A 12,556-nucleotide genomic window follows, 5' to 3' on the forward strand; every position below is an offset into this window, starting at 1 on the left:
AAGTGTAGGGATGGGTTAGTAAGTAGTTGAGAATTGTGTTGATGGGTTAGCAAGTAGATGAAAAGTATGTGGATGAGTAAGTAAGAAGGTGAGAAGTGTGTTGATTGGTTAGTAAGTAGATGTGAAGTTTGTGGATGAGTTAGTAAGTAGATGAGAAGTGTGTGGATGAGTTAGTAAGAAGGTGAGAAGTGTGTGGATTGGTTAGTAAGTAGGTGAGACGTGTGTGGATAGGTTAGTAAGAAAGTGAGAAGTGTGTTGATTGGTTAGTAAGTAGATGTGAAGTTTGTGGATGAGTTAGTAAGTAGATGAGAAGTGTGTGGATGAGTTAGTAAGAAGGTGAGAAGTGTGTGGATGGGTTAGTAAGTAGGTGAGTAGTGTGTGGATGAGTTAGTCAGTAGGTGAGAATTGTCTGGGTGGGTTAGTAAGTAGATCAGAACTACATGTATGTGGATGGGTTATTCGATAGGTAAGTGCTTGGATTGGTTAGTCAGTAGGTGAGAAATGTTTGGATGGGTTAGTAAGTAGATAAATAATATGTCGATTGGTTGGTCAGTAGGTGAGGAGTGTTTTGGGTTAGACAGTAGGTGATAAGTGTGTGAGAAAATGTGGAACTTAGAAAGACTACGGAACCACTGGTACCACTGAAGAAAAAGTGCGTGAAGTAATCCATGATGTTCTTGGAATAGAGGAATCGGTTGATATATACAGTGCTCGACGCATGTCTACAGAGTCCCGCGGTAATCGTCCGGTACTGGTGTCATTCAAAGACTATCAAGCCAAGGCACGTATTCTGAGATCAACTTCTAAACTGCGGAACCAGGATGTAAACATCTCGCAGGATTTCACGGAGATGATTCGACAAATCAAACGGAAGTTAAAACCATTCCAGGACAAAGCACGGGAAGATGGTAAATATGCAACTTTTCATTTTGACAAAATTCAAAATGACAATAAACTGTATAAATTGAATCTAAATGAAAATGAACTCTATGCAGTGAAAACGTTACCATGGAAACCTCGTTCTTACTACACAAACACTGAGAGCTAGGGGTGTGGCCAAGGCTGTAAACAAAGCCCTGGTGCTATTGACATAGTTATTTGGAATGTTGAAGGATTGAAAAGAAAAATGACTTATAATTGTATGATGGACTTTATTAACAGATTTCATATCATATCTCTTGTGGAGACATGGGCGAACTATGATGGTGTCTTCAGCTTTCCTGGATATCAACAGTTTAGCCAATTGAGAAAAAAAACCGAAGGGGCAATACGAAACTCTGGAGGTATACTCACTCTTGTTAAAGACAGTATTTCGACGCAAGTCACTCGACTTAAATCAACATCCAGCAACACTCTGTGGATAAAGTATAATGGGGGACAAACGCTTTTATTTATCTGCACTGTGTATTTCTCTCCGGAGGGGTCTAGCCTACACTCCGAGGAGGATTTATTTTATATTTTGGAATGCGATATTTAGAGTTAAAAATCAGACTTTCCAAACTGTGAGATAGTTATTCATGGTGATTTCAATGCTCGCACCGGTGATGGTACACGCCCAGATTTTATTGAAAACGATGATATTACCTACCTGCCCATCGATTATGAAATGGATTATATTCAAGACGATAACCTACCACGCAGATCTCAAGACAGTGTTTTCAATAAACGTGGACTCTCATTGTTAATCTTCTGTCATTCAACAGGACTCCGGATTTGTAATGGTCGATTGTGCTCAGATAGCAGTGTGGGTAAAATAACCAGAGTGTTGTCCATTATGTGTTGTGTAACCCAAATCTTTTTCAGCTTATTACAAAGTTTGATGTGTCAGATGAAGTTGAATGTACTCATTTACCTATAACCTACTCATTAGCTTTAAACAGTATGCCTGACTGTTACCGTGAAAATCTCACTGAGCGTCAGAGGTATGTTTGGTGTGATTGTTTTTACAGTGAATACGTAAATTCATGGAATAATCTCAATGATTCTACTAAGAAGAATTTCAACAATCAAATCATTAACAATGATGTAGATAATGCTTTGAACTGTTTTCAGAACTCTTGAAAATTGCTGCGTTAAAATTAGAAAACCGAGTAACGGAGCTAGAACTGGACAAAAACATTGCGACTGGTTCGATGAGGAATGTTTGCTGGCAAGATTGACAGCTCGTCAATTGCTGCGTGCATTTCATGCAAGCAACGAGGCATGCGACCGGCTGACCTACATTTCTGCACGTAAACACTACAAGGAACTCTGCTCGCGCAAGTCAGCTGTCTCGACACATGTGTTTGTAAACAAACTTTTGTATCATTCCAAATGTAGAAACAGAATACCATGTTTGTTTAGTTTGTCCGTTTTATGACGATCTTAGAAGAAACTTTCAGCCAAGTTATTAGTATATATCTTCATCAGAGCATAAATGTCAAGTTTCATTTACCACCAGTAATGCTTTCACAATCAATAATCTTGCCAAGTTAACATTCTTTGCTCTTAAAATGAGGAGCAAGCAGTTGTCCATTGTATAAACTATTAATTCTACCACCATATGTCTATAGTCACAGATACACTTGTACTGATTAGTATTGATGTTACTGCATGCACTTGTGGCGCAACATGTTTGAATGCTTGAATATATATTGTAAAATGGGCCTGTGAACTGATTTACTGAAATAAACCACTACTGACTAGTTAGTAAGCATATGAGAAGTGTGTGGATGAGTTAGTTAGTAGATGAGAAGTGTGTGGGTGAGTTAGTAAGTAGATGAGAAGTGTGTGGATGGGATAGTCAGTAGAGGAGAAGTGTGTGGATGATTTAGTAAGTAGGTGAGAAGTGTGTGGATGGGTTATTCGGTAGGTGAGAAGTGTGTGGATTGGTTAGTCATTAGATGAAAAGTGTGTGGATGAGTTAGTAAGAAGGTGAGAAGTGTGTGGATGAGTTAGTAAGTATATGAGAAGTGTGTGGATGAGTTAGTAAGAAGGTGAGAAGTGTGTGGATGAGTTAGTAAGTATATGAGAAGGGTGTGGATGAGTTAGTAAGAAGGTGAGAAGTGTGTGGATGGGTTAGTAAGTATGTGAGAAGTGTATGGATGAGTTAGTAAGTAGGTGAGAAGTGTGTGGATGGTTAGTAAGTAGATGAGAAGTGTGTGGATGGGATAGTCAGCAGAGGAGAAATGTGTGGATGGGTTATTCGGTAGGTGAGAAGTGTGTGGATTGGTTAGTAAGAAGGTGAGAAGTGTGTGGATTGGTTAGTAATTAGATGAAAAGTGTGTGGATGAGTTAGTAAGTAGGTGAGAAGTGTGTGGATGGTTAGTAAGTAGATGAGAAGTGTGTGGATGGGATAGTCAGTGGAGGAGAAGTGTGTGGATTGGTTAGTAAGTAGATGAGAAGTGTGTGGATGAGTTAGTAAGTAGGTGAGAAGTGTGTGGATGGTTAGTAAGTAGATGAGAAGTGTGTGGATGGGATAGTCAGCAGAGGAGAAATGTGTGGATGGGTTATTCGGTAGGTGAGAAGTGTGTGGATTGGTTAGTAAGAAGGTGAGAAGTGTGTGGATTGGTTAGTAATTAGATGAAAAGTGTGTGGATGAGTTAGTAAGAAGGTGAGAAGTGTGTGGATGGGTTAGTAAATAGGTGTGAAGTATGTGGATGCGTTAGTCAGTAGGTGAGAATTGTCTGCGTGGGTTAGTAATTAGATCTGAACTACATGTACCTGTATGTTGATGGGTTATTCGGTAGGTGAGAAGTGTGTGGATGGTTTAGTAAGAATGTGGGAAGTGTGTGGATGGGTTAGTAAGAAGGTGAGAAGTGTGTGGATAGGTTAGTAAGTAGATGAGAAGTGTGTGGATGAGTTAGTAAGAAGGTGAGAAGTGTGTGGATGAGTTAGTAAGTATATGAGAAGGGTGTGGATGAGTTAGTAAGAAGGTGAGAAGTGTGTGGATGGGTTAGTAAGTATGTGAGAAGTGTATGGATGAGTTAGTAAGTAGGTGAGAAGTGTGTGGATGGTTAGTAAGTAGATGAGAAGTGTGTGGATGGGATAGTCAGCAGAGGAGAAATGTGTGGATGGGTTATTCGGTAGGTGAGAAGTGTGTGGATTGGTTAGTAAGAAGGTGAGAAGTGTGTGGATTGGTTAGTAATTAGATGAAAAGTGTGTGGATGAGTTAGTAAGTAGGTGAGAAGTGTGTGGATGGTTAGTAAGTAGATGAGAAGTGTGTGGATGGGATAGTCAGTGGAGGAGAAGTGTGTGGATTGGTTAGTAAGTAGATGAGAAGTGTGTGGATGAGTTAGTAAGTAGGTGAGAAGTGTGTGGATGGTTAGTAAGTAGATGAGAAGTGTGTGGATGGGATAGTCAGCAGAGGAGAAATGTGTGGATGGGTTATTCGGTAGGTGAGAAGTGTGTGGATTGGTTAGTAAGAAGGTGAGAAGTGTGTGGATTGGTTAGTAATTAGATGAAAAGTGTGTGGATGAGTTAGTAAGAAGGTGAGAAGTGTGTGGATGGGTTAGTAAATAGGTGTGAAGTGTGTGGATGCGTTAGTCAGTAGGTGAGAATTGTCTGCGTGGGTTAGTAATTAGATCTGAACTACATGTACCTGTATGTTGATGGGTTATTCGGTAGGTGAGAAGTGTGTGGATGGTTTAGTAAGAATGTGGGAAGAGGGTGGATGGGTTAGTAAGAAGGTGAGAAGTGTGTGGATAGGTTAGTAAGTAGATGAGAAGTGTGTGGATAGGATAGTCAGTGGAGAAGAAGTGTGTGAATGGTTAGTAAGTAGATGAGAAGTGTGTGGATGAGTTAGTAAGAAGGTGAGAAGTGTGTGAATGAGTTAGTAAGTAGAGGAGAAGTGTGTGGATGGGAAAGTCATCAGAGGAGAAATGTGTGGATGGGTTAGTTAGTAAGTGAGAAGTGTGTGGATGGGTTAGTAAGTAGGTGAGAAGTGTGTGGATGGGTTAGCAAGTAGATGACAAGTGTAAGGATGGGTCAGTAAGTGGATGAGAAGTATACGGATGAGTTAGTAAGTAGATGAGAAGTTTGTGGATGAGTTAGTAAGTAGGTGAGAAGTGTGTGGATGATTTAGTAAGTGGATGAGAAGTGTGTGGATGAGTTAGTAAGTAGATGAGAAGTGTGTGGATGGTTAGTAAGTGGATGAGAAGTGTGTGGGTGAAGTTAGTAAGAAGGTGAGAAGTGTGTGGATGGGATAGTAAGTAGATGAGAAGTGTGTGGATGATTTAGTAAGCATATGAGAAGTGTGTGGATGAGTTAGTTAGTAGATGAGAAGTGTGTGGGTGAGTTAGTAAGTAGATGAGAAGTGTGTGGATGGGATAGTCAGTAGAGGAGAAGTGTGTGGATGATTTAGTAAGTAGGTGAGAAGTGTGTGGATGGGTTATTCGGTAGGTGAGAAGTGTGTGGATTGGTTAGTCATTAGATGAAAAGTGTGTGGATGAGTTAGTAAGAAGGTGAGAAGTGTGTGGATGAGTTAGTAAGTATATGAGAAGTGTGTGGATGAGTTAGTAAGAAGGTGAGAAGTGTGTGGATGAGTTAGTAAGTATATGAGAAGTGTGTGGATGAGTTAGTAAGAAGGTGAGAAGTGTGTGGATGGGTTAGTAAGTATGTGAGAAGTGTATGGATGGGTTAGCAAGTAGATGAGAAGTGTAAGGATGGGTCAGTAAGTGGATGAGAAGTATACGGATGAGTTAGCAAGCAGATGAGAAGTTTGTGGATGAGTTAGTAAGTAGGTGAGAAGTGTGTGGATGATTTAGTAAGTGGATGAGAAGTGTGTGGATGAGTTAGTAAGTAGATGAGAAGTGTGTGGATGGTTAGTAAGTGGATGAGAAGTGTGTGGGTGAAGTTAGTAAGAAGGTGAGAAGTGTGTGGATGGGATAGTAAGTAGATGAGAAGTGTGTGGATGATTTAGTAAGTAGGTGAGAAGTGTGTGGATGAGTTAGTAAGAAGGTGAGAAGTGTGTGGATGGTTAGTAAGTAGGTGAGAAGTGTGTGGATGATTTAGTAAGTGGATGAGAAGTGTGTTGATTGGATAGTAAGTATGTGAGAAGTGTGTGGATTGGTTAGTAAGTAGATAAGAAATGTGTCGATTGGTTAGTAAGTAGGTGAGAAGTGTGTTGGGTTAGTAAGTGGATGAGAAGTGTGTGGATTGGTTAGTAAGTAGGTGATAAGTGTGCGGATGGGTTAGTAAGTAGATGAGAGTGTGTGGGTGGGTTAGTAAGTCGACGAGAAGTGTGTGGATGGGTTACTAGGTAGACGAAAGGTGTTTGGATAGGTTAGTAAGTAGATGAGAAGTGGGTGGATGGGTTAGTAAGTAGATGAGAAGTGTGTGGATTGGTTAGTAATTAGATGAAAAGTGTGTGGATGAGTTAGTAAGAAGGTGAGAAGTGTGTGGATTGGTTAGTAAGAAGGTGAGAAGTGTGTAGATTGGTTAGTAATTAGATGAAAAGTGTGTGGATGAGTTAGTAAGAAGGTGAGAAGTGTGTGGATGGGTTAGTAAATAGGTGTGAAGTGTGTGGATGAGTTAGTCAGTAGGTGAGAATTGTCTGCGTGGGTTAGTAAGTAGATCTGAACTACATGTACATGTATGTTGATGGGTTATTCGGTAGGTGAGAAGAGTGTTGATGGTTTAGTAAGAATGTGGGAAGTGTGTGGATAGGTTAGTAAGAAGGTGAGAAGTGTGTGGATAGGTTAGTAAGTAGATGAGAAGTGTGTGGATAGGATAGTCAGTGGAGAAGAAGTGTGTGAATGGTTAGTAAGTAGATGAGAAGTGTGTGGATGAGTTAGTAAGAAGGTGAGAAGTGTGTGGATGAGTTAGTAAGTAGATGAGAAGTGTGTGGATGGGAAAGTCATCAGAGGAGAAATGTGTGGATGGGTTAGTTAGTAGGTGAGAAGTGTGTGGATGGGTTAGTAAGTAGGTGAGAAGTGTGTGGATGGGTTAGCAAGTAGATGAGAAGTGTAAGGATGGGTCAGTAAGTGGATGAGAAGTATACGGATGAGTTAGTAAGTAGATGAGAAGTTTGTGGATGAGTTAGTAAGTAGGTGAGAGGTGTGTGGATGGGATAGTAAGTAGATGGGAAGTGTGTGGATGATTTAGTAAGAAGGTGAGAAGTATGTGGATTGGTTAGTAAGTAGATGAGAAGTGTGTGGATGGGTTAGTCAGAAGATGAGAAGTGTGTGGATGGTTAGTAAGTAGATGAGAAGTTTGTGGATGAGTTAGTAAGTGGATGAGAAGTTTGTGGATGAGTTAGTAAGTAGGTGAGAAGTGTGTGGATGATTCAGTAAGTGGATGAGAAGTGTGTGGATTGGATAGTAAGTATGTGTGAAGTGTATGGATTGGTTAGTAAGTAGATAAGAAATGTGTCGATTGGTTAGTAAGAGTATGTGAGAAGTGTGTTGGGTTAGTAAGTGGATGAGAAGTGTGTGGATTGGTTAGTAAGTAGGTGATAAGTGTGCGGATGGGTTAGTAAGTAGATGAGGGTGTGTGTTGGGTTAGTAAGTCGACGAGAAGTGTGTGGATGGGTTACTAGGTAGACGAAAGGTGTTTGGATAGGTTAGTAAGTAGATGAGAAGTGGGTGGATGGGTTAGTAAGTAGATGAGAAGTGTGTAGATGGGATAGTCAGTAGAGGAGAAGTGTGTGGATGATTTAGTAAGTAGGTGAGAAGTGTGTGGATGGGTTATTCGGTAGGTGAGAAGTGTGTGGATTGGTTAGTCATTAGATGAAAAGTGTGTGGATGAGTTAGTAAGTAAATGAGAAGTGTGTGGATGAGTTAGTAAGAAGGTGAGAAGTGTGTGGATGAGTTAGTAAGTATATGAGAAGTGTGGATGAGTTGGTAAGAAGGTGAGAAGTGTGTGGATGGGTTAGTAAGTATGTGAGAAGTGTATGGATATGTTAATGAGTTGATGAGAAATGTAAGGGTGGGTTAGTTCAGTTGATGAGAAGTGTGGATGGGTTAGTAAGTAGATGAGAAGTGTGTGGATTGGTTAGTATGTAGGTGAAAAGTGTCTGGATATGTTAATGAGTTGATGAGAAATGTAAGGGTGGGTTAGTTCAGCTGATGAGAAGTGTGGATGGGTTAGTAAGTAGATGAGAAGTGTGTGGATTGGTTAGTATGTAGGTGAAAAGTGTCTGGATATGTTAATGAGTTGATGAGAAATGTAAGGGCGGGTTAGTTTAGTAGATGAGAAGTGTGTGGATTGGTTAGTAAGTAGATGAGAATATTGAGGATGGGTTAGTCGTGGATGGATGTCGTGAACACGTAATAGTATAACAGCTCCTGTTTCGCAGAATGTTATGAACCCGATCGACCATTTGTAATTAGCGCTCGGACTCCCCATATGTAATTAGCGCTCGGACCAAATATATATAACTGTGACACAGAAATCTATCTAACGACTCAATCATTTGTTTGGTTCTAAGAACTCGCAAGCAGTGTAAAATGTTGTTGTTTTATACATTCTCAGTTTATGTGTTTATTTATTAAACCTTTATGATGACTTCATGCGTATATTGTTCTTGCGGTTGAGTCTGAGGCAAGAATTCACTGGCCATTCTGAACCTGCATTTTATACAAGTAATACTGACGGAACTATAAATACATCATATATCGATAACACATCGGCGATTTGTAAAGAACCAAGTCTGGACTAGACAATAACAGTGACTGACATCATGAGATCAATCCATCCACCCATTTGGGTTACGATGACATGCATCAACCAAGTCGCTAAAGCCTGAGCCGATCCATTTAGTCCTTTTGATCACCTTTCAATGATCGGCCAATTGACCAATGGTGAATAACAATTGTAATCGCTTCAGGTTCATTAACAAATTCGAAAATCCCTACCTTCACGTTGATCGTGTCGGACATTTTGACGCTTTGTACTCCATGTAAATGGTTGGTTGGATGGTTTGTTGTTTTACGCCGCACTCAGCCATATTCCATCTACATGACGGCGGTCTGTAAATAATCGAGTCTAGACCAGACAATCCAGTGATTGATATCCTGAGCATCGATCCACGCAATTGGGATACGCTGACATGCTTCAACCAAGTCAGCGGGCCTGACCACCCGATCCCGTTAGTCGCCTCTTACGACAAGAATAGTAGCCTTTTACGGCAAGCATTGGTTGCTAAAGACCTACTCTACCCCGGATCTTCACGGGTCCATGAAAATGTATTACGACGCACTGTGACATACTTATTGGGGAAGTTCTTAACAGACCTATTCATTTAATGATAATATTATTTCAATCTATTTTGTTGTTACCAAACTACAAAACGAGTTAGTTTTGAGGAGGCTCACGGGTGGCCCAGTCGTCTACGTCGCCGCAATTCGCTGTGCAGAGTTGCGTCCCTTGGGAACGCCAGAAACCAGTGATCGTGGGTTCGAATTCCAGTTTGCCCCGATCATGTTCCTTGGTTTGTGAACACCACACCAGTGCCCGTGGATTTTATCAAAGTGTTAAATACGTAAGACCTGCATCAATTCTGGCTTCCCTCCCACATTAAGCTGATATGCCGTGATATAACTGGAATACTATTCAAAGCGGCGTTAACCTCATTCACTCACTCTGCTTTTGAGGAAATTTTATTCAGCAACACAGCTGATTGTTGTACGACTGTCAGTGTAAACAGTAAATCACACATTCTGCAGGAGATTTATATACACCTTTCGCTGTACAAAGCAGTGATATAAGCATTATTAGAGTTGACATTCACTTTGTGTGATTCATTTTAGTATGGACCTTGAGAATGAGGATCAAACACAGCAATGTTCATAAAGTGAAAATCACTTCTTAAATAAACATCATCTTCGCGATCATGCGATCGGTCTCTCGTCCAATGAAAAATGTATAGTTCCATATCGTGCAAGATTTACATCGAATTGCAACCGCTACAATACTGACATAATGTTAACTGCAGCTTAAAACAACAATCAGTTGTTGATAAATACAGTTTGTTAGCGCCGAAGGTATCGTTGGCAGCAACTATGTTCATGTATAACAAGAGTCATCACGAGATGACATCAAATGGCACCAGTCACCACTAGACTGATCTCTACAGCACGTTTCATCTAGAAATATTCAACGGTTTGGGAGTTCTCCGGAGGAAACGAGCACAGGCCTCATTTTTAGTATAAGCCCAACTTGTCATGAAAGCAAAGCAAATATACACACACAAAATCAAATCATCAAAAAGGCACCAGTTCACCACTAGACTTATCTGTATAGCAAGTTTCATCAAGATTTAATTTTAACTTTGTTTAGTTCTGCTCCGGAAAGGAGCACTGAACTCATTTTCAGTAAAGTCCCACCTTATCGTCATGAAAACATTTTTAAAAAAATAAATTTTAAATCCGAAATCATCAAAAGTCAAAATGTCCAAGTGAAAGTATTGAAACCACACGCTGTCATCGGACTGTAAAACAAAACTTAACTGACGTCCAAAAGAAACTTTACCAACTGAAAATATAAATTTCAGACAAAGAGAAAAAAAAATTCGATGAAGTCTATCTAAAACACATAACCTAAATACAACAACAGTGTATGCAGAAAATGTTAATCGTCTGTTACATGTTTGCGAGATAACACGCGAAAATGTGAAAAACACGTGCACCACGGACAACTGCAAATGCACGTGCGGGTAAGGGTATAAAACGAGTGCAACGGCAAGTCAGACATCCACAGTGATAAAAAAACACAAAAGAAATGCCACGTCTCATAGTTGAACAACGTGAACGAGCCTTGGGTATGGCACAGATGGGAGCCACCCACGCCCATATTGCACGAACCTTCGGTTGCTCCCGTGTTGCCGTTACCAACTTGATGCAACGTTACAGACAGACAGCGCGGACCGCTGACAGGCCAAGAACAGGCAGACCCAGGGTGACCACGCCCCATGATGACCGGTACTTGCGTACCTTGCACCTCCGAAATCGCTTCCTGACAGTGACGTCATCGGCGACAAATGCCTTAGGTCACGGGGTTAGTCCACAGAAAGTGGCCAGGAGACTCGGGGCTCATGGAATCAGGGCTTTTAGACCATACAGAGGACAGCTATTGACAGCGCAACATCGTCGTCTGCGATTGGCGTGTTGCGTGCAGGAGGTCGTACCATATGGTGGAGGGAGTGTACATCATAAACCCAGATCAAAGCGGTTTCACTCCTGGCCGCTCAACCCTAGATAACCTCGCCCGACTAGAGCAAGATATTAAGCAAGCTCTAGCTGGTATACACCCCTTACTTACCCCAATATCCCAAAGAATAACAAACTACCTAAATGAACACCAAATTAAAAATCTTAAACAAAACTGCAAACAATCAAATATCTTCACCCCTAAACTTAAAATATCCAAAATAGACACAACACTAGCTAGCCAAATAAATAAACAAACCGACCCAAACATAGCTAAAACCACCACACTAGCATACATACACGAAAATTGGCCAAATTGGTGTCACAGTTACACGGATGGATCTTCTTCAGTATTACTATTCCTGTTGCTGCCAGACAAGAAGAAGGAGACCTACGACAGAGCCTTCCGCCTGGTCAAGGATACTGCTGAGAACCGAGGGTTCCAGCTACTGCCTCAAACAATACAGGTAGTCCAAATGTGTATAATTTGGTGTATGTTTTAGTGTAATATGATATATGAAACATGTCACATTTTAAAATATAATTATATGTAAATTACTATATGGTTAACCTCAACATGCTATCGTATATAGCATTGAGAGTAAATAAGTTTCTTGTGACCATATATATTATTATTACAATCCAATTATGATAATAATATATATCTACAATATTCTTTCTGTAATTACAGGTTGATGATGTATGGCTCCAGACAATTGCTGACATGCCGAACGACCAACGCTGTGTCCAACTCGGCGACTACGTCACCACAACCTGGGTTGAGACAGAGAAGGAGCCTTGGAACCATTTCAACAACAACGGCCCTCGCATCAATAACCACCTGGAGGGATGGCATGGACGCTTAAAGAAAGTCATAAGATTTCATAAGTGCAAGATAAGATTTCTAAGAGCTTAACAGCAGAAGAGTGTAATCTACTACAGTACCAGGCCGGCCAGCGTCTCCCGCCAAAAACGAAATTCTGTGATATACAACGCAGAATCGATCAACTGAAGACCAGACTGATCCAGAATGAAGTCAGCGTAATTTTCTTTGCTGACCCAGATTCTCATCTTCTCAAACTGTCTTATTTGCCCATGACTTTTGTGAATCTTATATGTACGTATATCTGGTACATATACATTCAAATTATTTGTAAATAAATCAATATTCCACCCTTATTTTCTTTCTTTCGTTCGTTTCAAATCCAGTTCCACTTTTTTACTTGCTCGAGTTGTTAAAATAACCCTCGATACCCATTGTTTAACTAGATTGGCGGATTAAAATATTCGCAGGACGACGACCTCACTTTTTGCTAGTTTGTTTTCATACGACACAGGGGGGTCGTCGTCCTGCGGAAAGGCGTAAACTACTGTACCCAGCGAGGAGAGCAGCGAATATGGCAGGAGATAGAGTTGCACTGACTGTGGAC

The 12,556-nt window shown here is 40.7% G+C and overlaps 1 pseudogene; it reads left to right on the plus strand.

Annotated features, from left to right (window-relative positions):
• Window positions 1-718: 718 nt before the first annotated feature.
• On the plus strand, window positions 719-12,283 carry LOC139467653 (uncharacterized; annotated as a pseudogene).
• Window positions 12,284-12,556: the final 273 nt, after the last annotated feature.

The sequence above is a fragment of the Haliotis cracherodii genome, unplaced genomic scaffold (genome assembly GCF_022045235.1).
Source record: "Haliotis cracherodii isolate W230 unplaced genomic scaffold, xgHalCrac1.p SCAF_2, whole genome shotgun sequence".
Taxonomy (NCBI): Eukaryota; Metazoa; Mollusca; class Gastropoda; order Lepetellida; family Haliotidae; genus Haliotis; species Haliotis cracherodii.